Source organism: Mytilus californianus, unplaced genomic scaffold (genome assembly GCF_021869535.1).
Source record: "Mytilus californianus isolate M0D057914Y unplaced genomic scaffold, xbMytCali1.0.p SCAF_14, whole genome shotgun sequence".
In the NCBI taxonomy this organism is placed as follows: Eukaryota; Metazoa; Mollusca; class Bivalvia; order Mytilida; family Mytilidae; genus Mytilus; species Mytilus californianus.
Window position 1 is genome coordinate 41,137,632 of NW_026262626.1, and position 22,878 is coordinate 41,160,509.

Here is a 22,878-nt window from a genome sequence, read left to right on the forward strand (position 1 = left end):
CGCAATATATTCTGACGTCAGGAAATCTAGAGTTCCCGGCCCTGGCCCCGGCGCCATAAAACTTTTATTTTCTGAGTAAAAAAATATTCTCAGAATGAATTATATTACTCAGCTAAGAATAAGAACTTTTTACTCCGCCATAAAAAAATATTCTCAACTTTGAGAATATTCTTAGCTGAGAATTTTTTTTCTCAGCTGAGAATTTTTTTCTCAGTGATGTAACCGGTAAAAAAGATGTTTGGAAACTAAAAAGTGTACCTAACTTCGCAAAAACGCAGGTTTTATCTCTTTAGCAACACTGTAAAACATAAAAAGAATCTATGATAGATAAAATAACAAGTAGCATTTTGTAAGCATCGGTAAATGGACAGAAAGTCACAGTCCTGACAAAAAGTCACAGGAGAAAGATCTTGAAATATTTGAGTTATTAACCCGTAGCTTGTTATAAATATATATTACTTTTTATATTTCTCATACAACTTCTGTCTTAAGATACACGTATTAATGATTATGTTTTATAAATGGCGAAATCTTCGAAATGTAATCTCCTTGGAATGTAACCTTCGTTGACGTTTACGTGAAGAGTGTTTTCTTTCACGTCCGCACTTCTATCGAATATGGTATGACAAATAAACATATTACGGATCAATGACATATATTATGTATTCAGACGACATAAGAAGACACCATGTGACAATTTTAAGCCAATTGTTTATTAAAGTGAAACAGAACTGTTTTTTTCTCAGATCTACAAATAAACAAAAAATAACAAAAAAAACCCAACAAACCGGGATATTTTTATATCAATATGAATGCCAGTAAATAATTTTGTTCTATTTTTCCATAAGTTCTGTAATTCTATTGGCCATTTTTCTCTATCCAGTAAGAAATGTTTATTCTGTAAATGATTCTTGTTTTCTAATCGTGCATATGGAAATTTCCTTCTGTATCATGATTTTGACATGATAGATTTTTTTTTCTGTATCATATGTATGACGACACTACCCAGTAATACAAACCATCCCCCCTTTCCCCTCCCCCGAATCTGTCACTGTACTGCACAAATGATACATTTATCAATATTAACTAATATCTGTTTAAAACCAAACAGGGGGAAATTATTTTACTTTCTTTGTAATAATTTGGATATCTGAGATAATAATCAGTAGATAGGGTGACATTACATGTATTTGGTTTGTAGATATGAGGTACCAAATCAAATCAAATATCAAATATTTTATTATTCCAATCAGGGTCCCACAGGGGGCATTTACAATTAACAATTATGATAGTATAAGCAACAAACATAAGACATTGTACAGTATATAACGTGACAGATATTATAATAGACAAATGAAAATAGCAGTAATAACAAAAATACATTAAAAGTACTCTTAAAATTGAGTATTTTTCCCCCTTCCTTCCTTATTACCATTATTATTTCTATGTCCAGCAGTGCACAAATAAAAAAAAATAAAAAAATATTAATAATAAAGTTTGAACAAACTTAAATTATTATCTATAAAGATGGAAATCTGCTCATCTGCAGGAGACACCAAGGGACGGTGCTCTAGGATATACTGTTGATTGCGATAGGCAATAACAGAAATCCTACCCGTGTCAGAAGCAGATGAACAAAATAAATAGAGAAACTGAATCCGATCAATTAACAAATTTTTTTTTTTAAATAATAACAATTGCTAATTATGCGAAACATGTCATATAAATCTGCTATTTGCAGTGTTTAACCAGGAATATACGCAACTCTTTTAATACAGTTGAGTTCTCACAAGACAGCAGCCATATCAATTTCTCTTTGGAATTTAAGTTAATGAAATTGGGACATGATTCCGAAATAATGTGATATAAATGGTGTCTGTCTTCGTTATATTTTGTGCAATAAAAGAGAAAATGAACTTCATCTTCAATATCATCAGAGTTACACTGCTGACATAGTCTAAGGTGTGGAGGAGTACCCTGGTATCGTCCTATTTCAATCTGCAAATGGTGAGATGACACCCTAAATTTTGTTAATGATCTCCCAAGTTCAAAGTTGGACATGATATTTAGATATTTTTCGAAACAATAATTATTCTTAAATTTTACATAAGTGCGGAGCTTCCCTTCTGAATTCTTGGTCAGTTGATCCTTCCAAATTTTTATGCACGTCTCTTTCAATATTTTCCTGATGGTATTTTTTGAAATATTTTCCCCATCATTTAGGTTTGCAAACCCAGGAAGAGTTTTTAAGATTTGTTGGAGAGAGCCATACCATGACGATTTATGCTGAGAAAATAAAGTTTTCGAATGCTGGTATGCATCTTGTAATAAAGGAAATGAGTATAAATTTTCTAATCTAAGCCAATAATTCAAAATAGATTTGACTAAGTCAAAGTACAGTGGAAACCGACCAAGTTCAGATAAGGCTGCAAAATTTGTGTTTTTTTTGTGCACACCCAGAATAAATTTACAAAATTTACTGTGTGGCTTTTCACAAGTTAAATTCGAATAAATTTTATCTAATGTTAACTGGTTTCCAGATCTAAATTTTGCTAAAAAGGGATTAAATTAGCTCCAAAGAGGAAGGGCCAATTTCCCCTGTAGTTTTTTCACAGAAGGGCTAATTTCAAAAAGTGCTGAAAGATTAAAATTTACGATTAAAACAAGAAATGAAAATGTTTCTAATTCTATATCTCGATTTTTATATATTATGATATGTCTGAAAAATGGTTTATTTAACCCCTCAAAACAGATGAAAGTGAAATATGCGGAATTTACCGTGTTTTTAAGTGTGAAAAACAGGGAATCACCCGAGAAGGACATATCAAACTAAAACAAAGTAATGTTTTTTGTTGTTGTTGTAATTTATACAACTTTTTTCCTCAAAAATGAAATTGGTTTAGTGTGTCCTTAATACCTAAAAATAGAAGTTTTTTAATAAAAAAGTGGAACATCACTAAATTGTACCTATATAAGTGCTTAATAGCAACATTTTAATCCTTAGCCGCCGTAGAACTGTTATGGACAGATAATTCTTTAGAATGGGTTCAAATCTCACTCAGATTTTTTGCATTTTTTGTGTTGAAATATTAAATTGTCATGTTTCTATCATATTTTTTTCGGATATTGGATTGATTTATAGATTCATTATGGATCTATTTGACTATATATCATTTCATTAAAGAGTGTTGCTCATTGTGTTCGTTCCTATTACTATCCATACTCTAGACTTACTTCCTATTCCTGCTACATTTAGTATATATATGTTAGGAACAATTGCCGTCAAGCTGAAGTAGGTGTTTGTACATAACCAATAACACGAGAATTGATAATGAAGCAATGAAGCAATGAAGCCCAAACGTTGTGAGTAACACTCATAACGAAAAAGGCCATAGCAAAAAAAAATGTGGATAGTGTCCACATGTGGACACAGATGATGCCCCCGCTTGCATATCATATAGTTATAAAGGGACATAACTCAAGAACGGCAAAATGACGCTACCCAAATTTGAACTTGATCTGAGTTTTGTGGTAATAAGCATTGTGTATAAGTTTCATAACATTTGGTTGTGGCAAACTAAAGTTAGAGAACGGAAACGAAAAATTCAGCAATTTTTCCATTTGTAAAGGGGCATAACTCTAGAACGGTTAAAGTGACGCCACCAAAATTCAAAGTTGATCTGTGTTTTGTGGTAATAAGCATTGTGTATAAGTTTCATAACATTTGGTTAAGGCAAAATAAAGTTAGAGAACGGAAACGATAAATTCAGCAATTTTTCCATTTGTAAAGGGGCATAACTCTAGAACGGTAAAAGTGACGCCACCAAAATTCATTCTCGATCTGTGTTTTGTGGTAATAAACATTGTGTATAAGTTTCATAACATTTGGTTGAGGCAAACTAAAGTTAGAGAACGGAAACCAATTTTGGGACGTACGTACGGACGTACGTTCGTACGTACAGACGGACAAGGGTAAAACTTAATGCCCCCTCCGCTACGGCGGGGGCATAAAAATTTCAAAACAACGAAAAGATTTTTTTTATACCTTGAACAAGAACGTTTTTGAAAATAGTATTATATGTAACAACTGCAGATAGTAATGTTATTGCCAATCCACCAACTGTGTAGATACTATTACTGACATTGGTACCACCGTCTCTGCACTGGTACCAAAATCATCAGAAAATGAAACAACAAAACAGAAAAAATCAATTACACTACCAAGCGAGACTGTAGGTAAAGCATCAAGAAAGTGTTGCATCTGTATCACAACAAAGGGTCCATTTGTTATAATGCCAGAAAAGGCCAGATTACATGTGTTTGTAACACAAGGTGTTCTAGTACCAACTGGTGTAAGATGTTGCACGGTTCATATAGACGGTTAAACCTAAAAAAAAATAACCAGGACAGAGATAGATACATCCAGATTGAGAAAAAAAAAACATCCTAGTTAAATGCGTCCGATATCATAGACGGATCTTGAATCAGATTAAGTGATTTATATCAGATAATTAGATTATTTGATGTGTTCTGTACTTATATTTAACCCCCGTTTTTTTTTTATTATTTTGTTAGTTTTAAGATAAAAACAAAGCTAGCTATAAAATACATGTACGATACAAATCACCTACCAACATTAACACGCTAACTTAGGCTTAATGTTTCTTGTTTTAGTAAACAACTAATTTTGAAAATCTATCAGTTGAAAATTCATATTTTCATGCTCATCAGGGGTGTTAACAAACGATATCAATATTGGTATTAATAAATTTGATAAATAAAAAAAAAACAATAGTCTTGGCCTTGTTTGTTGTAGGAATACCTTTCAAGGTATGAAAATAGATGATGTGACGTATTTTCATTTACTATAATTAGTATATATTTAAAACATGATTTACCTGTCTATTAATTAAATGAAAAAAAATCACGGGAAATTGGCCCTACCTCTTTCACTTCCATAAAGAAGAATAGGCTTAATAGTATGATCAAAAACATGTATACTAGTTTTTAAGCTAGGATTTAGAGATAATAAATCTTTTCTATGTTTAAAATATGCTTTTAAAGCTGTACCAGTACTGCAATCTAATTAAGGTAGCTGTAGTAATTTGTAAAAAGTAGTTTTTTAAGAGAGATCTGAAAACTAATAGAAAAAAAATCGACCTCCTGAACTAGATTTTATCCTTGATAGACCAACTGTCCAACAAAATATAAAATATTGCCTATTTATCAACTATTTTGGAGAATATTCAAATATATTTAACGTTTATTGGTAGTGAACAAAAAATGCTATACCCCCAAAAATTCAAAGACAATGTTATCCGTCCTCGAGTATCAGTCAAATAGCCCTTACCAAACAATTGAAGTTTTAAATTGCAATGAATTATGGATCTTACAAATCTGAAACCGAAGACGTAGTACGCATGCTTGCGAAAGAGACTTTTTGATTCTGCAATTCTATCTAATTCCCGTTAATTGTTCATTTATAAATTTTGAAAATATAAAGAAACTGAGATTTTAACTCCATCGGGCAAAGTTGACCTTCGACTCATTTAATTGGCTATTATTTTAAAGTTCTTTTGGTCATATTTTTGATTTGTTGTTTTCAATTTGTTTTCTACTATTGCAGATCTATTTGTTGTAAAATGTTAGACTGAGTAAATATGTGCATGTTTTTTTTCGGATACATTTTCATTTGTGCAGATTAGTGACGTTCTTCAGTGCAAATTTTAACAAATTTTGAACAAAAACCCTATTAACAGTTGTAATTTTTTTTATATCAAAGACCCTCATATATCATTGTGACGGATAGTTTTGTTTGTTTTATTTAACTGGTTTTTTTTTCGAAAAAAATATTTTTGCAAGGTGTTGTTAATAAATGTAATGGACAATACCGGTAATGCCATGCCTTCTCACACGACGTCGTACTTTCATTTTCTCTTCCTGTGCAATATATTAAACTCATTATGAGGAGCAATTTTTATTACTACTTGCATAATTGTTAAATCGTATTCAATTCTGTATCAAATTTATATTAATTCTAAAAGTCACATATCTTGAATATTAAAAACAGATTAAAATTATTTACTGGCATTCATATTGATATAAAAATATCCGGTTTGTTGGGTTTTTTTTGTTATGTTTTGTTTTTTTGTTTATTTGTAGATCTGAGAAAAAAGCAGCTCTGTTTCACTTTAATAAACAATTGGCTTAAAATTGTCACATGGTGTCTTCTTATGTCGTCTGAATACATAATGTATGTCATTGATCCGTAATATGTTTATTTGGCATACCATACTCGATAGAAGTGCGGACGTGAAAGAAAGCACTCTTCAAGTAAACGTCAACGAAGGTTACATTCCAAGGAGATTACATTTCGAAGATTTCGCCATTTATAAAACATAATCATTAATACGTGTATCTTAAGACAGAAGTTGTATGAGAAATATAAAAAGTAATATATATATATTTATAACAAACTACAGGTTAATAACTCAAATATTTCAAGATCTTTCTCTTATAATTTCAAACAATTGTCCACAAATTATTTGTGACTTTATATCCTTTGACTTTTTGTCAGGACTGTGACTTTCTGTCCATTTACCGATGCTTACAAAATGCTACTTGTCAGTTTATCTATCATAGATTCTTTTTATGTTTTACAGTGTTGCTAAAAAGATAAAACCTGCGTTTTTGCGAAGTTATATGGCAAGCCGTTTTGCTATTTATTCTAACTTCAAGATATCTCATAAACTTTCTGAGATATCTTATATAGTTTATAAGATATCTTATATAGTTTATGAGATATCTTATATAGTTTATAAGATATCTCATATAATTTTTTTTATCAGATATCTTATAAATTATATAAGATATCTTATAAACTATATGAGATATCTTATAAACTATATAAAATATCTTATAAACTATATAAAATATCTTATATAAATATATTTATAAGATATCTTATCAATCTTAGGAGATATCTTATAAAGTATATGAGATATCTTATTAACTTTATGAGATATCTTATATAATATATAAGATATCTCATATAATATATAAGATATCTTATAAAAATTAAATGATATAAGATATCTTATAAAAATGAAATGATATAAGATATCTTATATATTAAATGAGATATCTTAAGATATCTTTTATATTATATGAGATATCTTGAAATTCGAATAAATAGTAAAACGGCTCGCCATAAAGTTAGGTACACTTTTTAGTTTTCAAACATCTATTTTACCGCTTACATCACTGAGAAAAAAATTCTCAGCTAAGAATATTCTCAAAGTTGAGAATATTTTTTTATGGCAGAGAAAAAAGTTCTTTTTCTTAGCTGAGTAATATAATTCATTCTGAGAATATTTTTTTACTCAGAAAATAAAAGTTTTATGGCGCCGGGGCCAGGGCTCTCTGCCCTGCTATATAGGGGGTTCAGGAGTCGAAGCCCCCGTCGGAAAACGGTTTTCAGCATTTTATTTGCAAAATTTTGTGCACAAAAAACATAAAATTTACTGGTCATTTTATCATGATAATATACATGAAAAAAATAGATATATGTATTGTTCACATGTGCTTTAATACTTAATATATTCTCTGTAACTATGTAAATTGTAGTTAATGAGAAATAAAATTCATTCATTCATACGTAACATAAGGTGCAAATTCTTATTCAAACATTTTTTATCATGGCCTTCTTCTTGTGTGCATATCAGCTTGTGCCCCTTTTCACTGCATTTCCTGACAAAAACAACTGTAAATAACTATAAAAACAGTTGCAGATAATTATTCCTTTGTTGGTTAATTAACCTCACATTTTAAGAGTTGAAAAATTATTAAGGATCAATCCTGCAAACGAACAAAGTGTAATTAAAACTATTAAAGTTTGCAATTGCTGCCTAATCAAAGCAATCATTGGTCTTTATAAAATTTCTACGGCTGGATGCAATTTATTTATGTTATATAAAAAAAAAATCATCTAAAATGTTTTATATCTTTAAAATATTTAGAACTTCTACAAATATATGATACGAAATGATAAACATGCATATAGTCCACGAGGTACGCAATGGTAGATAAATTTGGACCATAGGTACGAAATGTTTTTTATCGTGGGTACGAAATGGTAAATTTGGGTACGAAATGCAGAGGTACGAAATGGCTAAGGTACGGAGTGACTTGCTACCAACTGAGTGAGCAAGCAGTCAAAGAGAAGTAACTCTACTACTAGTATACACTCTGATTCTATCAATATAGTGTTCTTCTATTTCTTCTTCTTTCACTTAATAGCGATCCTTCATAACTAGTCCAAGATTATTGGCCGGATTATTTTTGACGAAAGCAAGCTATAAAATCTAGAAGAAGCAATCTATTAAACAAAACATTTAAAAATAAGGTTATATGATATAAAGTCAAAATATAAATGTAATTTAGCACACGAGACCAGCCCGGACCATTGGGAGCATATGCCTTCTCTTTACCCTACGCTAAAGAAATTTGATGTCTCGATACAGTTTTTAAATCCGACTGAACATTATACCGATGAAAAATAAACTGAATGTAAAATGCTGATAGAGTTTAATTATACAAAACAAAATGAAAACTTTTATACTAAGGATTTTATTTAAACGTTAAAACTCAAGTGGACTCGAGTACCACGGGGTGTTTTAAACGACCTTGACTGAGGGTTTCACTGGACTGCACCTGGAGTTTAAAAACACTTATACACTAAAAAGATAATGTATAACTTCGAAATAAAAGAAACATCAACATGTATGATTCCGTTATAGGGTAATTGTTTTTTTACCGTTAAATTAAAAAAAAGACGTTATATGAATACGTTACTCAGAATGAAAAAGTCTTTTCATTCTTCTATATCTATTTAGATTTTTTTTATATATCAACATCTTCATCTGCACCATGCAGAAGCTCTCGATTCTCTTGATGACCCGCAGAGACGAAATCACAAGAAGATTATTTTCTGAGACTAAAACAAGGTATATTTTTTAATTTTTGGGAAACCAGCAATTAACACTGATGTTCTATATCCAATGTTAATATATTAATTCCAACATATGAAACTGGAATTCTATTATTTTAGGAGTTAAACCCTTGCCAAAGTTGAGCGTCCAATTGGTGGTGTGGGATATATAAATACGCAGACACGTCCGATCGGAATGGGGTTGTTAATTATGTTGTCTCGCGTAGGGAAAGTTTCACGCCCTCTAACTAAAATTTCATTTAGCTGGCAGTCAGCCGGTATTTGTGTTTTGCTTGGTGGCCTACTAAAAAATGCAAAATAAGGGTGGAAATACCCTTTTCCGTTCGAATGTTGTTATTTGTTTTCTTTACCTATTTCAGAGACATATATAGTACTGTATATGTATTTGCCTAGTTGAACAGTGCATATCAACATTCAATTTTGAATTGTGTTTACAGAGTAATATGAACTGCTCTTCATCTTCTATTTGCATGACAAATACTGTGCATTGTCATAAATCACTTTGGAGTTCAGGCCTACGACACGATTAGTTTGAAGCTGAGAGATAACTATGATGTCATGGAACTAGGCTATTTCTTATTTCTCAGTTGCTTGAAGAGAAAAAAAAACGTACATGACCTCATAATGATCTGGACAAAGAGTGAGCGTTGATTCTCAATTTTGTTATTGTTTTACCCAGCAAAGCTTTTGGGATGGCCATATTTAATTCTCAGTTATTAGAGAGCGCAACTTATATATTTTGTGCACACTATTAGTGTCCGGTATTTTGCTGAGCAGATTGACATATTCATCCTGACATTTAACCCCCCCACCCACCCACCCGAAAATCTGAATGTCATCCCCTTTGCCATGTTAACTGGGAAGGTCGAAATATAAACATTTTGTAAAGGAATCTGTCTATTATTTAACATTCTAATAGTAGAGGTATGTCAACTAAAGTGTTTCTCCTCGCAATATTTGTCGCCTCTGTTACCCAACCTCCAAATCTTACATTTAAAACTGCTGTTTTGTTAGGGGAAACGGTATTCAAAACATAAAATTTTGCAGTTATCTACCCCTTCACATTAGACCACATGACAGATCTTACAGGTAAGCTGAAGTTCTTCAAGTGCATCTGTTAGTCGTAACATACTTGTATAGATGGTACACTGGTGTCAGAAAAGATTTACAGAAGTATCAAATAGAATAATACTTTCAGCACGAATGAAACAGAGAAGAATTTATTTTCATGAAAAGTAAGTATACTTTCAATTTCCATTGAGCGTCTTTCTGCAAACTTAACACTATTTGTTTTTATATATATTATTCAGTCAACAGTTATGGTGTAAACCGTCTTGTTTTAGTGATGGAATTGGCTTTATTTTTCGACAAAAATTTCTTAAACCAGACCAACTTGGAGCAATAATTTGTTGTGTAATACATTATAGACACCACTAACTAAATAAATTCATTAAATAATAAATATGTTATCATTTATAAATAGATTTAAACTCCTTCTTTGTCAGTTTAAAACTTTTTTTTTTCAATGGAGCTGAAATAAAATATGCACGATTACAAGTGTATTTTGAAACTGAAGTATATAACGCTTGAAGTGTAACACATATACGTTACTAACAGAAATATCAATATGTTAGTAAATCTATGGTAATGCAACGGGTAATCAGTAGGGCAATTATTATTCCAGTAATTACTCGGATTCAAGCTGTCAAAACACAATACGGTGTTGCCAACAATCTGTGCAACGAACTAAAATATATAAACTGGCTCTTTGTCGATACAAAGCAATAACGAACAATTTATATAAATAAAATTGAGAATGGAAATGGGGAATGTGTCAAAGAGACAACAACCCGACCATAGAACAGACAACAGCAGAAGGTCACCAACAGGTCTTCAATGCAGCGAGAAATTCCCGCACCTGGAGGCGTCCTTCAGCTGGCCCCTAAACAAATATATATACTAGTTCAGTGATAATGAACGCCATACTAAACTCCAAATTGTACACAAGAAACTAAAATTAAAAATATGTACAAATGTAATACACTTTTATAGCCTGTCCTCCGGATAGGGCTGTCTGTCACTGTTAGTTGGCTGGTACAGTTTGTCCTCCGATTGGGACAGCCTGTCACTACCAGACAGTGAGAAATGTTGCAGTCTGTCCCTCGAGGGGAACTGTCGCTCACTATTAGACAGTGCGAGCTAGAACAGTTTGTCCTCAGATAAGGATAGTCTGTCACCACCAGATAGTGCTAGTGCGAATGTATGTCACTATAAAGTCTGCTTACATCAATCCGACCTGTATATTTACTTTGAACCCGGTGCAAAGTGTCTATTCAATATTATTGCTGGTATGCATCTAATATCTACGTCTCGTTGGTTTACTGTTACTTTTCTTCTTTATAAGAAATTGTAAAAACAACAAAAATACTGAACTCCGAGGAAAATTCCAAACGGAAAGTCCTTAATCAAATGGCAAAATTAAAAGCTCAAACATATCAAACGAATGGATATTCAAGTTCCTGACTTGTCACATGCGTTTCCTTATGTCCAAAATGGTGGATTAAACACGCTTTCAATAACATGTTGTGTAGTACATTGTAGATACCAGTAACTAAATAACTTCATTAAATAGTAAATATGACAAGATTCATAAATAGATTAAAACTCTTTCATTGTCAATTTAAAACTATTTTCTATGCGTTCATTGGAGCTGAAATTAAACGTACACGATAACAAGCGTATTGTGAACTTGAAGTATATCACACTTGGAGTGTAACATGTATACGTTACTAACAAAGATGTCAAAATATGTCAGTAAATCTATACTGAAACGGTACTGCAGTGTATTGCTGGACATCTCTCTCAGAAATATTATTTTCACCCGATGTAAAATATGGTATTGTAACGTGTAACCAGTAGGGCGTTTATATCCTGAACGATCGTTCAAGTAAATACTCGGATTCAAGCTGTCCATAAAAATACGGTATTACCAAAGATTTCTGCTACAAACTAAACTATATTTACTGGCTATTTGACGAGATAACATGTATAAAGTAATAATGAACAATTTCTATGTTCAAATGTAATACGTTGTACACCTTTATGTCCTGTCCTCCGGACATGGCTGTCTGTCACTATTTGACAGACTGCGCTGGTACAGTTTGTTCTCAGAGTGCGACAGCCTGTCACTACAAGACAGTGAGGGATGTTGTAATCTGTCCCTCGAGTGGGACAGTCTGTCACAACCAGACAGTGAGGGATGTTGTAATCTGTCCCTCGAGTGGGACAGTCTGTCACTACCAGACAGTGAAGGATGTTGTAATCTGTCCCTCGAGTGGGACAGTATGTCACTACCAGACAGTGAGGGTTGTTGTAATCTGTCTCACGAGCGGGACAATCTGTCACTTCCAGACAGTGAGGTATGTTGCAGTCTGTCTCTCGAGTGGGACAATCTGTCACTACCAAACAGTGAGGGATGTTGTAATCTGTACCTCGAGTGGGACAATCTGTCACTACCAGACAGTGAGGGATGTTGTAATATGTCCCTCGAGTGGGACAATCTGTTACTACCAAACAGTTAGGGATGTTGTAATCTGTCTCACGAGCGGGACAATCTGTCACTACCACACAGTGAGGGATGTTGTAATATGTCCCTCGAGTGGGACAGTCTGTCACTACAAGACAGTGAGGGATGTTGTAATCTGTCTCACGAGTGGGACAATCTGTCACTACCAAACAGTGAGGGATGTTGTAATCTGTCCCTCGAGTGGGACAGTCTGTCACTAGCAGACAGTGAGGGATGTTGTAATCTGTCCCTCGAGTGGGACAGTCTGTCACTACCAGACAGTGAGGGATGTTGTTATCTGTCTCACGAGCGGGACAATCTGTCACTTGCAGACAGTGAGGTATGTTGCCGTCTGTCCCTCGAGTGGGACAATCTGTCACTACCAGACAGTGAGGGATGTTGTAATCTGTCTCACGAGCGGGACAACCTGTCACTACCAAACAGTGAAGGATGTTGTAATCTGTCTCATGAGCGGGACAATCTTTCACTTCCTGACTGTGGGGTATGTTGCAGTCTGTCCCTCGAGTGGGACAATCTGTCACTACCAAACAGTTGGGGATGTTGCAGTCTGTCCCTCGAGTGGGACAATCTGTCACTACCAAACAGTTGGGGATGTTGTAGTCTGTCCCTCGAGTGGGACAATCTGTCACTACCAGACAGTGAGGGATGTTGCAGTCTGTCCTCGAGTGGGACAATCTATCACTACCAGACAGTGAGGGATGTTGCAGTCGGTCCCTCGAGAGGGACAGTTGATCACTATTAGAGAATCTTAAATAATAATAATGTTCAGTAATATAAGATCTACAAATAAGTCAACATGAACGAGATAGACAATTGATTCCTTATTGGGTATCGTTTTGTACACTTTCTTGCGATTTTGGTATAAATTGCAAGAAACAAAATCAGCGGTAGATATGTTTTAAGACTTTTAAAACCAAAATTTCTTCAATCTGACATTCAACCTTTAATTGTGTTTTACCTGGTGACCCACACATGAAAGAATTACAAAAAAAAAAAAACGCTGGAAAACACCCTTTTCCGTTTGAAAGTTGTTAATTTTTTCTTGGAAATAGTTACGAGTATGCACAAATATGATTTATTTTTACCTATTTCAGAGACATAAAATATATTAATTTATATGTATTTGCCAATTCAACATTCAATTGACTTTGTGTCCACATTTCAAAAAGAAATCTACGTAAGATATATTATCTGTATCGTCACGATATATATACTATGAAAGTTGTAAAATGTACTTTTTCATGAGACTAACTGTTTTTGAATCATATGTTTACACAGAAACATGAACTGCTCTTCATCTTCTATTTGCATGACAAATACTGTGCGTTGTCATAAATCTCTTTGGAGTTTAGGCCTACGATAAGATTAGTTTCAAGGTAAGAGATAATTATGATGTCATGTTTTCTTGTTTGAACGCGTTCCTGGTGTCCAGCAAAAAATAGGGAAAAAAACGTTCATGACCTCATAATTATTAAGACAAATGTTATTTATTTTCAGCTCTTAGAAGGTCAAGATATTTATTTTGAAAATTCGCCTGCGTAAGTCTATTATCTATTTATATCGGTTGTCTGTCTCCAAGCAAAACACCTGTTTTTAGTCAAAAGTTATGGCGTAAACCGTCTTATTTTTAGCGATGGAATTGGCTTGGTATTTTGAGACAGAAATTCCTTAATTCAGTCCATTTAAGGGCATTAAGTTGTTATGTAGTACATTAGACACTCCTAACTGCATAACTTCCTTAAATAGCAATTATGTCAAGATCCATAAATATATTTAAACTTCTTCTTTGTCAATTTAAAACTATTTTATTTTAGTTCAATGGAGTTGAAATAAGATATACATGATTACAAATGTATTTTGAAACTGAAGAATTTAACACTTGAAGTGCAACATGAAGTGTAATACCACCAAATCATAGTACGTCACATCCGGTTGCATACGAAAAAGGGTCAGAAAAAAATATTTTCTTGAATTTGACAGTTGTAGGAAATTAATCTTACATTTCATTGCAGTAAAAAATTCTGAGTCATAAACATATATGTTGGGTGTCTCAAAGTACCATTCTTTTTAGTCCGCTACCGACGAAGTCGAAGGAACTTTAGGTTTGCACTCCGTCCGTCTGTCTGTCCGTCCGTCTGTCCATCCGTCAGTCCGGCAAAATCAGCTTTCCAAACTGTTTTTCTTCGCTCTTGAAGATATTGATTTGATATTTGGTATATAGTTTAATCATGACAAGTTGTAGATCAAGTTCGAATTTTGTTCTGGTCTGATGATTTAGTCCAGAGTTATGGTCCATAACTCTGGACCATATCTAATGTTAGGGTACTATGTTTAACCATATTTCTGTACGAAGGGAGATAACTCATTTTTCAAAAGACATTCTTTGTTAAATTATTTGAAGAATTTTTTGGCAGGTTTGTTTGTTATTTAGTATAAACTAATTTTCTGAATGCTATATATATTATAAAAAAAAAGTATGAAGAGAAATCCTTTAATTAGATAATAATCTATTTTTATTAATGTATATATTTCAATACATTACATTGTGTAGATAAAAGTTGTTGACATTTTATAGATAAGTTACAAATCTATATTAGTTTGTGACAAATGAAAGAAAAAATATTTGGAACTATTAATTATATTTGATTATAATTTGAAAATAGATATACACTGTATTACATCATATCTAATTTTAGAGAACTATTAATCATATCTGATGTTTTTTATCATGCTTATAAGATATTGATTGACAATTGGTATATATATAGTTTTATCATGACAAGTTACAGATCAAGTTCAAATTTTTGTTTCAGTCTAATAATTTTGTGCAGTTATGTTCCTTGGACTTGAAAAATTCACGCATATAATCAGTTTTCCACACTGTTTTTAGTCATGCTTGAAGGTATTGACATGATATTAACTTTTTGTTTACACCATGACAAGTTATAGAACAAGTTAGCATTTTGTTCCAGTATAATGAATTTTTATCCGGTAGGGGACTATGTATTGCCATGCAATACTCTCAGAATGCTTGTTTTTTAGTCCCCTACCGACGAAGTCGAAGGGAACTTTAGGTTTGCACTCCGTCCGTCTGTTTGTCCGTCAGTCCGGAAAATCAGCTTTCCACACTTTTTTTCTTCGCTCTTGAAGATATTGATTTGATATTTGGTATATAGTTTAATCATGACAAGTTGTAGATCAAGTTCGAATTTTGTTCCGGTCTGATGATTTAGTCTAGAGTTATGGACCATAACTCTGGACCATATCTAATGTTAGGGTACTATGTTAAACCATATTTCTGTACAAGGGAGATAACTCATTTTTTAAAAGACATTCATTGTTAAATTATTTGAAGATTTTTTTGGCAGGTTTGTTTGTTATTTAGTATAAACTAATTTTCTGAATGCTATATATATATAAAAAAAAAGTTTGAAGAGGAATCCTTTAATTAGATAATAATCTATTTTTATTAATGTATATATTTCAATACATTACATTGTGTAGATAAAAGTTGTTGACATTTTATAGACAAGTTACAAATCTATATTAGTTTGTGACAACTGAAAGAAAAAATATTTGGAACTATTAATTATATTTGATTATAATTTGAAAATAGATATACACTGTATTACATCATATCTAATTTTAGAGAACTTTTAATCATATCTGATGTTTTTTATCATGCTTATAAGATATTGATTGACAATTGGTATATATATAGTTTTATCATGACAAAATACAGATCAAGTTCAAATTTTTGTTTCAGTCTAATAATTTTGTGCAGTTATGGTCCTTGGACTTGAAAAATTCACGCATATAATCAGTTTTCCACACTGTTTTAGTCATGCTTGAAGATATTGACATGATATTAACTTTTTGTTTACACCATGACAAGTTATAGAACAAGTTAGCATTTTGTTCCAGTATAATGAATTTTTATCCGGTAGGGGACTATGTATTGCCATGCAATACTCTCAGAATGCTTGTTTTTTAGTCCCCTACCGACGAAGTCGAAGGGAACTTTAGGTTTGCACTCCGTCCGTCTGTTTGTCCGTCAGTCCGGAAAATCAGCTTTCCACACTTTTTTTCTTCGCTCTTGAAGATATTGATTTGATATTTGGTATATAGTTTAATCATGACAAGTTGTAGATCAAGTTCGAATTTTGTTCCGGTCTGATGATTTAGTCTAGAGTTATGGACCATAACTCTGGACCATATCTAATGTTAGGGTACTATGTTAAACCATATTTCTGTACAAAGGGAGATAACTCATTTTTTAAAAGACATTCATTGTTAAATTATTTGAAGATTTTTTTGGCAGGTTTGTTTGTTATTTAGTATAAACTAATTTTCTGAATGCTATATATATATAAAAAAAAAGTTTGAAGAGGAATCCTTTAATTAGATAATAATCTATTTTTATTAATGTATATATTTCAATACATTACATTGTGTAGATAAAAGTTGTTGACATTTTATAGACAAGTTACAAATCTATATTAGTTTGTGACAACTGAAAGAAAAAATATTTGGAACTATTAATTATATTTGATTATAATTTGAAAATAGATATATACACTGTATTACATCATATCTAATTTTAGAGAACTTTTAATCATATCTGATGGTTTTTTTATCATGCTTATAAGATATTGATTGATAATTGGTATATATATAGTTTTATCATGACAAGTTACAGATCAAGTTCAAATTTTTGTTTCAGTCTAATAATTTTGTGCAGAGTTATGGTCCTTGGACTTGAAAAATTCACGCATATAATCAGTTTTCCACACTGTTTTTAGTCATGCTTGAAGATATTGACATATTTACTTTTTGTTTACACCATGACAAGTTATAGAACAAGTTAGCATTTTGTTCCAGTATAATGAATTTTTATCCGGTAGGGGACTATGTATTGCCATGCAATACTCTCAGAATGCTTGTTTTTAGTACCCTACCGATGAAGTCGAAGGGAACTTTAGGTTTGCACTCCGTCCGTCTGTATGTCCGTCCGTCTGTCCATCCATCAGTCCGGCAAATCAGCTTTCCACACTTTTTTTTTCTTCGCTCTTGAAGATATTGTTTAGATATTTGGTATATAGTTTAATCATGACAAGTTGAAGATCAAGTTCGAATTTTGTTCCGGTCTAATGATTTAGTCCAGAGTTATGGACCATGACTCTGGACCATATCTAATGTTAGAGTACTATGTTAAACCATATTTCTGTACAAAGGGAGATAACTCATTTTTCAAAAGACATTCTTTGTTAAATTATTTGAAGAATTTTTTGGCAGGTTTGTTTGTTATTTAGTATAAACTAATTTTCTGAATGCTATATATATATAAAAAAACAGTATGAAGAGAAATCCTTTAATTAGATAATAATCTATTTTTATTAATGTATATATTTCAATACATTACATTGTGTAGATAAAAGTTGTTGACATTTTATAGATAAGTTACAAATCTATATTAGTTTGTGACAAATGAAAGAAAAAATATTTGGAACTATTAATTATATTTGATTATAATTTGAAAATAGATATACACTGTATTACATCATATCTAATTTTAGAGAACTATTAATCATATCTGATGTTTTTTTTTATCATGCTTATAATATATTGATTGATAATTGGTATATATATATAGTTTTATCATGACAAGTTACAGATCAAGTTCAAATTTTTGTTTCAGTCTAATAATTTTGTGCAGAGTTATGGTCCTTGGACTTGAAAAATTCAAGCACATAATCAGTTTTCCACACTGTTTTTAGTCATGCTTGAAGATATTGACAAGATATTTACTTTTTGTTTACACCATGACAAGTTATAGAACAAGTTAGCAATTTGTTCCAGTATAATGAATTTTTATCCGGTAGGGGACTATGTATTGCCATGCAATACTCTCAGAATGCTTGTTTTTTTGGTATTTCTATAGAATATTTTGAAAACTTGGTTATATGGTGACTAAACCTTGTACAGAGAAAAAAAGGTGAAAAATTGATTGGTTAACTCCCAGTGATGGTTATTTTCTTATATGCAATGAACTGCTATGTGAAATTTTGTCTGTAGTACTGGACAGGATAAAACTTTAATCATGCCAAGTATTTCTTTATTTGAAACAAAGATAAATTCTGCACAATATTTTGAAAAATGCAAATTTAAAAAAGACTAATAGGGGAAAAAATGGTGGTAATACACCTGAATACGTTGCTAACAATTTGAGAAAATATATTAGCAAATCTATACTATAACGGTAGTGCAGTGTATTGCTGGACATCTTTCTCAGAATTATTATTTTTACCCGATGTAAAATTGAATTTTACCAATGTAAATTTAAAATTATTTATTTTCACCTAGGTCATTTTCATTTCAACACTGAGGAGCAAATATCCTCCAAAGAGCTATTAGTTTAGAATGATCAAATTGAAGTGATACATAAATAATGTTTTTGGTTATTTGTGCTGTTTGATTGCTGTCTATTTGACATATACCCAACATTTTCTTTTTTTATGTGCATAACATTGCAGTATTGAATGCAATTAACACATAGCGGGATAAATATATGTATATACCATCTCCTTAATTAGTAAGTGAAATTTATATTGCACATCACATATCTGCCTTCTTTTCCATTAGTTGATAAAAAAAGCCATATAAATGATAAACCTTAATGAACATATTTTTCTATTTTGAAGCAAACAGTTTTAACAGTATATTCTAATCTGTTTGAAGTTTATTTGTAATCTTGTAATTAAAGGTGGCAAATACTTCAGGCATATTTGTAATCTGGTAAATACAGGTGGCAAATAATTTTGGCAAATTTGTAATCTAATAATAAACAGTGACAAATATTTTACAACAAATCAATTGATTAACATTTGCAGAATTATTATATATATCATGGGAGGGGAAAAGATTATTTGAAAGGTAAGTGCAGAAGTGATTCCTAACAATATCACCTTAGGATCTCGCAAAGACTTAACTTCTGTAAGTGACTTTCAGCAACGCATGTGTTTATCGTTCCTATTGGTCATATACATACCGACATTAAGTTTCAGTGAATTGTGAGGTCAGTTGAACATCTTAGACTTTTTTTGTCTGTTGTATAATTATAGCGTTTTTTTACTTGAGATTGTTTGTGACAGTTACGAATAATGTTTAGCCCACCCTTGCCTAAAAAGCCACGTGAGCTTTTGCAATCAGTTGACATCCGTCGGAGTCTATCGTCCGTCATACGTACGTTGTCATAAATGTTTTGAAAATCTTCTCTGAAACTACAAGACCAAATGTTACCAAACTTTACCTGAATTTTCCTTAGGGGGTCTTGTTTAAAAAGTGTATATTCAGGGATTTGATCAATCATCAAACATGACCGATTTTGCACAAACATAGAACATAGGTTTAAATATGCAGTTGTTTCTTATATCTTAAAAAGTAAAGCAGTTACAGAAAACTGACATGGTTAAATATCGCAACAGGTCAAGTTGTATAATTATCCTATGTAATCTTCAGAAAAATTTGAGTACCAGTATGGATTATTAGCCTCTGAAACATGCAATACGATGCTGTATAGAGTGTACATAAGGCACCCCTAACTAAATAACTTCATTGAATATTAAATATGACACGATTCATAAATAGATTTAAACTCCTTCTTTGTCAATTTAAAACTATTTTCTTTGCGTTCAGTGGAGCTTAAATAAAATATAAACAATAACAAGTGTATTGTGACACTGAAGTATGTAACATGTATACATAACTAACAATGATGTCAAAATATGTAAGTAAATCTATACTGCAACGGTACTACAGTTTATTGCTAGACATCTCTCTCAGAATTATTATTTTCACCAAATGTAAAATATGGTAATGTAACATGTAACCAGTAGGGCGTTTTTATCCTAAACGATCGTTCAAGTAAATACAATGATTCAAGCTGTCTATAAAAATACGATATAACCAAAGATCACTGCAACCAGACAATGAGGGATGTTGCAGTCGGTCCCTCGAGTGCGACAGTCTATCACTATTAGACAGAGTGCGGTGGTACAGTTTGTTTTCCGACTGGGACAATCTGTCACAACCAGACAATGAGGGATGTTGCAGGCGGTTCCTCGAGTGGGACAGTCTATCACTATTAGACAGAGTGCGCTGGTATAGTTTTTCCTCCGAGTGGGACAATCTGTCACTATCAGACAGTAAGGGATGTTGAAGTTGGTCCCTCGAATTCGAGTGGGACAGTCTATCACCATTAGCCAGAGTGTCCTGGTACAGTGTGTTCTCTGTCACTACCAGACAGCGAGGGATGTTGCAGTCTGTCCCTCGAGTGGGACTGTCTCTGACTATCAGAGAATCTTTAAAAAATAATAATGTTCAGTAATATAAGATCTACAAATAAGTCAACATGAACGAGACAGACAATTGATCCCTGATTAGTAAGCAACTATAGGTCACCATATCAGTCAATTCTCTGACATCGAACAAACGAAAATATTTGATACAAAGACTTTAATGTAAAAACACGAGACGTGGCATGATTTCCTTCCTACGAGACATCTATCCACAAGAGACAAAAATACAATGCTTAATACATGTAATATGATTGAAGTTTTCGTGTAACATTATGAATATACTACGAAATAATTAAAACTTCAAAAAAGAAAAAAATGAGATCTCCAGCTATAAACGAAACAAAAACAAGCAATGAATCCCGCATTTTCTATTGCAATCGATTGTGCATAGCTTCAAGAATCTTAAATCAAAATTGCAAGAACAAAATCAACGGTACATATTTTTGTTATTTGGCCGGTTCTAAATAAAAGATAATTTTAATATTTAATTTGGAAAAGTACTTCGAAAATGTGCACAATCAACATCAAAGAATCGAATACTTACTGATATACCAGTAGTTAAATAAGAAAACAGCTACAGGGGCGGATCCAGCCATTTTTAAAAGGGGGTTCAACCCAAGGATAAAAAGGGGGGTTCCAACCATATTTCCCTATTCAAAAGCATTGATCCCACGGACCTCCTGGATATCTACCACTGAGCTAATAATATTTGAGATACATTTATCAGTCAAAGTAAAAATAAGAATTTATATCAAGAAATGAAAATAAAAATATTGAGGAAACATTTGTTGCAATGCAATCATATCATTTAGTTGAAATTATTTTAAAAATCAATCACAGTCTAATGTTGCATGTATACATAAGAATAAAATGTAAGATTTTTTAACTGTATGTTATAAAAAAAATAAAAGTTAAAAAACTTCATTGCATCGTAAATTTGATAAAACATTATACAACATAACAAAATCAATCACACACAGTAATCAGATAGCTTAACAAATGTTTAAATTAAATTTGCTTTTGACATAATAGTCAGTTTTTTTAATTCCATATATGTAAACAAATTGGTTTTTAACTTCGCATTCGCTTACTAAAACCGGCAGAATAGCTAATTTTCAGTGCCGGCAACAAATTTGCCATATTGCTGGCGCCGATAAAATAGCCATTTCTATAAAAATAAACTATTTTGCCGGCTTTAATTAAGATATTTTAATCAGAGCCGTCAAGATAGCATATTTCTATTTGCCGGTACCGGTAAAATAACCACTGCTTAGAAAGAAAAAAAAACGTACATGACCTCATAATTATGAAGACAAAGGTTATTTATTTTCAGCTCTTAGGAGGATATACTTTTTTAAAATCAACCTGGCCCCTCACCCTGAAAATCAAAATGCCGTCCCTTTAGTTATGTTAACTGGGAGGGTCTAATTATAATCCTTTTGTAGAAGAAACAGTCATACTTTAACATTGTAAGTTTCTCCTCACAAATTCTGTTTCCTCTACTACCCAAACTTAAAATGTTACCCTTAGAACTGTTGTATCGTAAAGGGAGAACATATATGCAAAACATATAGTTTTGTGCATATCATGTCAGTGTTAACAACCAAAGGTAATGTATGCTGATGGCATTGTATTTCTCTCAGATTCATCAGAGGGATTGCAAGAGAGGTTAACTATGCTTAATAGTTGCTGTTCTAAATGGTGGTTAAATGTAAATGAGAACAAGACAAAAGTTATGATTTTTAATAAAGCATGGAGACATTTTAATCTCCCTTTTTACCTTGGTGAGAAAGCTATTGGTTGTACATATAATTATAAATATTTGGGCATTACACTTATACCCAGTGGAAAATTTTTGCAATGTATATAAGATGTCTATGAAAGCATGCTTTGAATTACAACTGTATGTCATCTTCAAACCCTAG

At 32.1% G+C, this 22,878-nt stretch overlaps 1 long non-coding RNA gene across 2 annotated transcripts in view; it reads left to right on the forward strand.

Annotated features, from left to right (window-relative positions):
* The first annotated feature begins 10,091 nt into the window (after positions 1–10,091).
* The window catches only part of LOC127724553 (uncharacterized), a 31,179-nt gene continuing 18,392 nt past the window's right edge, over positions 10,092–22,878 (forward strand). The window contains exon 1 of one of the 2 annotated variants that reach the window (XR_007992564.1): positions 10,092–10,245. This is a non-coding gene — a long non-coding RNA (uncharacterized LOC127724553). Of the gene's footprint in view, positions 10,246–20,315; positions 20,383–22,878 lie in introns of those variants that run through there. The other variant, XR_007992565.1, reaches the window with a different exon arrangement.